This window comes from Helianthus annuus, chromosome 3 (genome assembly GCF_002127325.2).
Source record: "Helianthus annuus cultivar XRQ/B chromosome 3, HanXRQr2.0-SUNRISE, whole genome shotgun sequence".
NCBI classification, from domain to species: Eukaryota; Viridiplantae; Streptophyta; class Magnoliopsida; order Asterales; family Asteraceae; genus Helianthus; species Helianthus annuus.
This window is the reverse complement of record NC_035435.2, coordinates 69,387,098-69,395,052: the sequence shown is the minus strand read 5'-3', so window position 1 is coordinate 69,395,052 and position 7,955 is coordinate 69,387,098.

Here is a 7,955-nt window from a genome sequence, read left to right as displayed (position 1 = left end):
ACTGACAGCAGTTTTTGAAACTACTGTAGGATCAGCTGTTGAAGACTTGGGTTTCTCAGGTTCAATGTGCATCCCATCTTCTATACCTTTCTTTTTCAACCTGTTTTTCTCCCCCTTTTTGGCATTATCTGCCAGGGGTGTATCCATGAAGAAAATGGCAGATGGAGCTTTCTCACTTTGAGCATTCTGTTGAATGCTGGCCTTTATAGCCTTGATATCAGCTTGTGTATCTTTGAACCGAGATTCAACCATGTTGGTCAACATTTGCACTTGAAGAGCATGCTTTTTAGCAGCCATTTGTTGTTGTTGTTGTTCAAGCAGTGGTTGGAGGATATTCCATAGCTCATTTGCAGCAAATGCTTGTGGAGCAGGTGCTTGAGCACGAGGAGCAGATGATTGGGCTATTTGAGCTTGTAACAGCTGCTGCACCATATCTTTTATTTCTGCAACTGAAGATTCCAGGTTTTCAACTCTGGCCGTCAATTCATTATATCTTGAATCATCACCTGAATTAACAGGATCATCTGAATCCCCACCAGCAGTGGTTGTATCAATGTTTGACTTAGGAAGTGAATCCCAAAAATCATCCATTGATGCCCCTTGTTCTTGGTACTGGGGACTTCTTTCTTCAGCAACCGATAAACCTTTGATGGTACCAGTGGTTATATTTAACTCACTGGTGGTTTCCAATGTTGCCATGGAAGAAATTGCCTTCAAGGGAGTCTTAGTTATGAAACAACTGTCCAACTGAAGATCTGTTGATCCATCAGTTGTAGTTGCTGCTCCACTTGAACTACCATCAAGAGTTACTTGTAACTCAAGGGGTGTAACCTCCTCAACTGTTGCTGGGATAGCAGAGGTATGCACATCAGACCCAGTCACTTGTGGAGGTATACTCTCAGTAATAGGTTATTGAGAGGAACTGGTTTGTGTCTGTGCCATAACAACTGCATGCAACAGGGGCATTGTTGATTGTGGTAATATTATTGGTGAGGGTGTGGGGGTAGAAAGAGACATGTCCTTGGGATCAGGACTGTGGAAGATGGATCCGAGTGGATACAGAGCTTCATAATGTGGTGTCCCTGTGCTTACAACCTGACCCTTTTGTGAGGATCCAGGAGGAGTTTTAGGCTGGGGTTGAGATCTTTCTTCCAACTGCTGTGAGGAAGTAGCAGCAGTGGTTTCTTGTGACTTTTGTGTTGTCACTGGCATTAACTCTGGGATCTCATCTTCCAGAGTTGCCTTTGGTGTGGGTTTGGTGGGTTTCTGGATGGTTTTCTTTTGGTCTTTTTGGTGGCAGGTGTTGGTTTCAAAGCAGTGGGTGTGCTACTTTGATCACCTAGAGCAGTGGGCTCAGCAGTGGTTGTTTGAGGATCAACAGCAGTTTCTAAAACCTGCTCAGCCTCTTTTGTTTTTAATTTTATTGGTGCCATCATTCTTGAAAAAGTTTCTTTTGTTAAAAAGTTTATTTTGAATGAGACACCTTGTTTGGGCAGTTCTGCATCTTTCTCTACAAATGTTTGTTCAAAATAGTAGCTTAGAAATCTCGGAAAGAGCAGAAAAGCTTTATTATCAACGTTCTTTACCAAATCATCAAATATTACCTGGGAGTAGTTAAAGTTTTTATCGTTTAAAATTGCATACCCCAGGCATTGGATTTTTGTTGGTATCTCATTGAAGGACGTTGTTTTATTTGAAACACACATGAGCAGTGTGTGAAATAAAAATCTGGGTGCAGAAGGAAAGTAACCCTTTTGTAGGGTATCTACCTTTGGTTGTTCTGCATAACCCCTGTTCATGAAATCCTTTACCAACTCGTCTTTTGTAAAAGAGGTTTTTCCACTTAGATCATCGAGTTTAAAGGTTTCAAAGATGGATTTCGGAGAAATTTTTACCTTCTTACCCTGTATCGAGGAGTTGATGGCGGCGGTGATATCTCCTTGTTTTTCAAGGGTGGCATTTTTCCAGAACTCTCTCTGGGTATCAAGGTAAATAGGAGCGTCTGCTGTTATCAAAGTTTTGTACTTTGATGCAGAGAGAATGTCAAGGATGGAGTCGAATGTGTGGTTATCGGTGGGTTTTATGAGTATACCCACATAATTGTGTGGAGCTTTGTAGCGTATCTCCATGGTTTCAGCGGCCATTTCAGTGGCTTCTGCTGTTTTGGAGGAAGAAGATGAAGGTTTTGTTTTTGATTTCGATTTTGGCTTCGTCATTTTTGATGATGAATATCGAAGAAGATTTTTGGAGTTATGAGAGGGAAACTGTTTTGTGAAGAGAATGTTTGGAATTCAATTCGACAGTGTAATCCTCTGCTTGGATTTAATCAGGGTTTTATTTAGGGAAAAAGTGATTGCTGATGTGGCAGCGGTTATTTTGATCTAAAGGCTAAAAACGGACCACGTGTCAAACATCTGATGAAATGGTAAATGATGGAAGACAGTTGTTTTAACAACTACTGATGGATCAAGCATCAGTAGTTACAACGGTAATAAAATGAAACAGTGGATGTATCAGTGGTTGAAACAATGATTTTAACATCAGTGTTTTTGAAGAACAGAGGTTGACACTTTAGCAGTGGACAGACTTTAGAAAGCAGATGTTAAGGCACAACAGCATTTTAGATACAGCAGTGGATAAAAATGAAGATCATATGTTTAATCAACTGTTTGTGCAGCAGTGTTTTGACTTTTGACAAATAATTTTAGCATCTGTTGATTTAGATGTAGATATTGATTTTTGTCTTTGTGGAAACACAATATCTTATCTATCATCTGTTGAGCACCAAAAATGCTATTCTTAACAAAATACATTTTAGATGTATTATATCAAGATTAAGTTGTCAGCAGTCATCTTCAGAAATTTTGTTCAAGGTTTTGCCATCTGTCTATTATTTCAGACAGTGGTTTAGCATCCCAAATGATGAAGTCTTGCTCTACTTAGAACAACTCATTTTATGTCTTATTACTAGAATATGAGTGTCTTAGTAGTTCAAAAATGGATTTACAATCAATTTCTGATCTGTGACAAACTAAACTTGAGCTTAACATGACCTTGATGTGTGAGTCATTTCCTTTTGACTAGTTTTAAGGATAGTAATTTCACACAAAAAATAAGGAGATTACATCCTGACCAGAGATGAACTTTCACTATTAAAAATGAGTAAAAGTTCAAAATACATTTTATAGAAATTAAAATGCATCTGGTTTTATTAAAAGGAAAACACCTTAAAAAAATAAAGGATGTTTTGGATATAATCAAAAGGATCTGACAGTATTTTTTTTCAAGTAAATGATCAAATTATTCTCAAGTTATTCTGACCATTATTTGGATCATTTTCTTGTCAATTGATTGTAAATTTCTTTTAAGCACAATCACTGGATATGCCATTGTTACCAGAACAATTTCTGTATTGATGAATGCACACAGTTGCATGATGACCACTGAAGATCTAATTTTAACCTCAAAAGTGTTTTATGCTAATACTCTTTCCTTTTGATTTCAAAAGTTTAGAGATAGTCACACTTTGAGATTTCTTATTTCCCTTTTTCCCTTTTTACCCTTATTATTCATATGTTCAGAAATACTCACTAGGAGATTATATTTTGAACATACCTTGTCCATAATCACCTTGAAGCAATGTTTTAAGAAATCTGACCATGTTTGAGCATGTTTTAGTACAGATCTCACATTACTTATGATTAGGATTGTTTTTGACAATTTATTTTTCTCAATAGGTGTTAGACAAGGTTGATTTGGTCCTTTTGAAGGTACTCAACTTGCCTTTGAACACATGAGAAATTTTTTACTAAAGTTTTATTTCCCTCTTTTCTATATCAGCGGTATACTAGTGTCTTAGAAGAACACAAGTTTTGCTGATCTGAGGTACATACTTTAGTGTTTATTAAGAACATCACAAATATCGAAACAACATTTGAAATCAATTTTGAAATATTGAACGATCTCATAATTTATTAGATATTTCACAGATCTGAAAACTATGAGTGACACATGCATGATATCATTTGTTGTTTGATATTTGTGTGTCATATGACATCTTGGTTGTTTTACAGAGTTTTTGAATAACCACTTTGACCATGATTTACTCGTTACTTTGTTTTTCAACTAGATACAATCAACCTTAGTATCAATGCATTGTGAGCTGAACTGTTATGTCAAATTGATTGTTAGATCGAATTTGACTGTCCAAGCTCTGATACCAATTGTTAGGATCTGAGGCTGTCATGATTTGTGTTTGTTTGCATAAAATGATGAAGTGCAGCGGAAATGGGTAGCAAACTTTGTAAACACAAACAAAAGAAAGTAGAGATTGAGAAACAATTGCTTTTCATTGAGTCAAATGATTTACAAATAAGCAAAAGATTACAGTAAAAGCTTACAATCTAAACTCCCCCTCAGCCTGATACACCAGAGTTGGTTGCACAAGATGAAAGGATGAATTGAGGAGAAGAACTCACTCAAAACAATCAAGTGTAACAGTACAGAGTACTGTTATACTTATAGGCAAACCAAACTACTGATATACTTCAGCTGACGTCACCATGATAGTGACATCTAACGACCTAACAAACTATAAATACTGATCTGTACAAACTACTGTTATGTAACATCTGACATTTCACTAATGTCACACCCCCAAAATCCACCTGCGGAGTATCACCGCTTGGGAGCGTGACTGACCAGGATCAAGCCACCAATCATATTGAACATGTAATTAATATGTAAAAGAAAATGTCATTCAGTCCACCAATATGAAAGGTGTTCAAAATATAAGTATGCTATCACTGTTTAGCGGAAGCGTATAAATAAAACCCAACATAACTAAGTATGAAATGTCATAAGTGTTTAACAAGACAATCACGTTCCAAGCCCACAACGACCAGCTCCTCCCTGTGCAAGCTCCATGTATCTAACGACCTGCAAGGCATGTAACAGAGGATCAGCAACTAGTTGAGCGAGTTCACAGAAAGTAAATGCGTAATAGTAAGTTCGTTTGAAAAATGCGGCTCTACTGGGCCGATAGTACGTTCTCTTGGTGGGGGCTTCCCATGTTGTATAACCACTAGACTATTCGTAACCATAAGTGTTCTTCACAACCAAGAACAGTAGTACGTACAAGCTTTACGTAGGTTTTACGTAAGTGTCCTTCTGTACCCGAGGACAGTGGTACGCGTGGGGTTTACGTAGGTTTTACGTAAGTGTCCTTCCTGACTCCGGAAGACAGTAGCATGTTATTGTTTACGTAGGTTTTACGTAAGTGTCCTTCCTGACTCCGGAAGACAGTAGCATATTCCTGTTTACGTAGGTTTTACGTAAGTGTCCTGCTTAACCCGAGGACCATGGTAGATTGTCTAGTAACCGTGTATGTACGCGTAATTGTTCAATTCCATCATTCAACCCATTCCCTATCCCCGGGAATCCCATGCCTTGGTAAAGAGTGTGAACTCACCTTGGTTTGCTCGGTATGCTAAACTATGTGCTCGCAAACAATCAATCAAAGCCTAAAGTATGCATGTATACACAGTCAGTTCATGTTGGTAAAGTTTCACATGCAATCGAAGTCACTAAGTGTACTGGATAGTTAACATCAATTAACACGTAAATAGTTATTCAAGTTCACATAATTCACGCTTCACATAGTAGATTTCCCAGTCTACTCTAACAAGATTATTCATTAACAATCATGGTAAACATAACGGTGTTAACAATGCTAATCAGGATTAACAGATTTAACGTACATAATAAAGTTACACACTTAACGTAGTTAACATACCTAACAAGGTTAACTCACTTAACATAGTTACTGTGCCATAACTGAGTTAGATCAAAATCAGCAGAGTTATCACATACAATGAGCTTAACATACAAAACTTAGTTAACCTAACCCGGTTAACATATTAACACAATTGGCATGTTCAACAGCGTTAAAGAACTAACAGAACCACTGTGCAAGATAATGGACGAAATCACATATACAGCGAAAAAACTTGTTGGCGAAATCCCCAGGCGACGAAATCACTCTGGGGTTTTCGTCGGGCAGTGTTTTCATCGGGCATCATCATCAATGTCAGTTACATGCAACGGAACCCTACTCTGCTAATATCTAACATCCACCAATCCCATCAGAAGTAATTAATGAACCCTGACAATTTCATGTGGCATTAGGTTAATACTCTATATTGAATTTGACAATTCATTCAGCCATACATATTCATCACCTATTCGTACACATACAGAACACATCTACCTTTAATTCTTGTGGTTACTTATTATTATAAATTTTACCAATAATGGCCGACCAAGACTATTAATTCCATGCTATGATTGGACCGATTTTTAGTATACTATATATCACTATCTCTTATTTCAATACCAACCATTTGCATGTTATCATCATAGCAATCAGTAATGTTTTAATGAATCCAAAAATTAAATCATTCAACTCACTACCTTAGACATAATCCTCACACCACCAATCAAACATTATCAACATACACATACTTCGAGAAGCACATGCGACGGCATATGGATTGGATATGCTAACATGATATACCAATAAATAAGAGCACATATTATAAGAATAGTAGCAGGCAACATGATATACCAATAATTAATCATATATCTCACAAAAAAAAGACTAAAAGCAGTTGCACTAACCGGAAGTCCTAACGAATGAACAGATGCTTCGAGATCTAAGTCTTGCCGTCGCACAATAATAAGGGAAAGAGAAGGTAAGGAGTGACTAGGGTTTGCCGAATAAAAGTTCACGTAAAGGTTAAAACAAATGTTTATCTAATCACAGCTGGGCCAAAGCCCATTTGGTTTTCGTTGACTAGTTAGTGGATGAAAACACATGAAGTGTTTTCGGCCATAGGGTGTTTTCGATGGGGTGTTTTCCTGAGGGATGTTTGGCATGTGTTCCATTTTATTACTCATACAATACATATATTAACCAACATACAAGCATATATCAACAAATACACTTATGCTGCACATCAAATATAACATATAAATTACAACACGATATAACGTATTACAAACGTGCACAATTGCGAAACAAACAAGTCGTGTAACAAACAACTTAAACAATTAACGTGCAATAAATGCGAAGGTGGAAATCTTGGAAACTCGAGTTGTCACATTATCCCCATTCGTAGAGTTTTCGTACAATAACAGTTACCACACCAGCATACAAGCCGCTCCATTCGAGGTATTGTACGGACGTAAATGCCGGTCACCTCTCTGTTGGGCAGAGGTGGGGGATAGTCAGATCACAGGTCCAGAAATGGTAGTTGATGCTACTGAATGAGTTGCACAGATACGACAACGCATGGCGACAGCTCGTGACCGTCAGAAAAGTTACGCTGATAAGCGCAGGAAGCAACTCGAGTTTCAAGTTGGGGATCGAGTGCTACTCAAAGTCTCACCCTGGAAGGGTGTGGTTCGTTTTGGTAAACGGGGCAAGCTCAATCCGCGGTACGTTGGACCGTTCGAGATCATTGAAAGAATAGGCAAAGTGGCCTACAAACTGAATCTACCAGCTGAACTCGGTGCAGTTCACAACGTATTCCACGTGTCAAATCTGAAGAAGTGTCTGTCAGATGAGACCCTCATAGTTCCTTTGAAGGAACTCACTATCGACGAACAGTTGCATTTCGTCGAGGAACCTGTTGAAATCACGGACCGGGATGTCAAGGTCCTCAAGAACACTAGAATACCTCTTGTACGAGTTCGTTGGAACTCCCGTCGTGGCCCAGAGTATACCTGGGAACGAGAAGACCAAATGGAACTCAAGTATCCCCAGTTATTCGAAAACCGTGCAACCACTGCTGAGGCTGAAGCTACTACAGAATTTCGGGAATAAATTCCAAATCAACGGGGGGATAATGTGACACCCCAGGAAAACCAGTAAACGATACAACTTACCTAGCTTC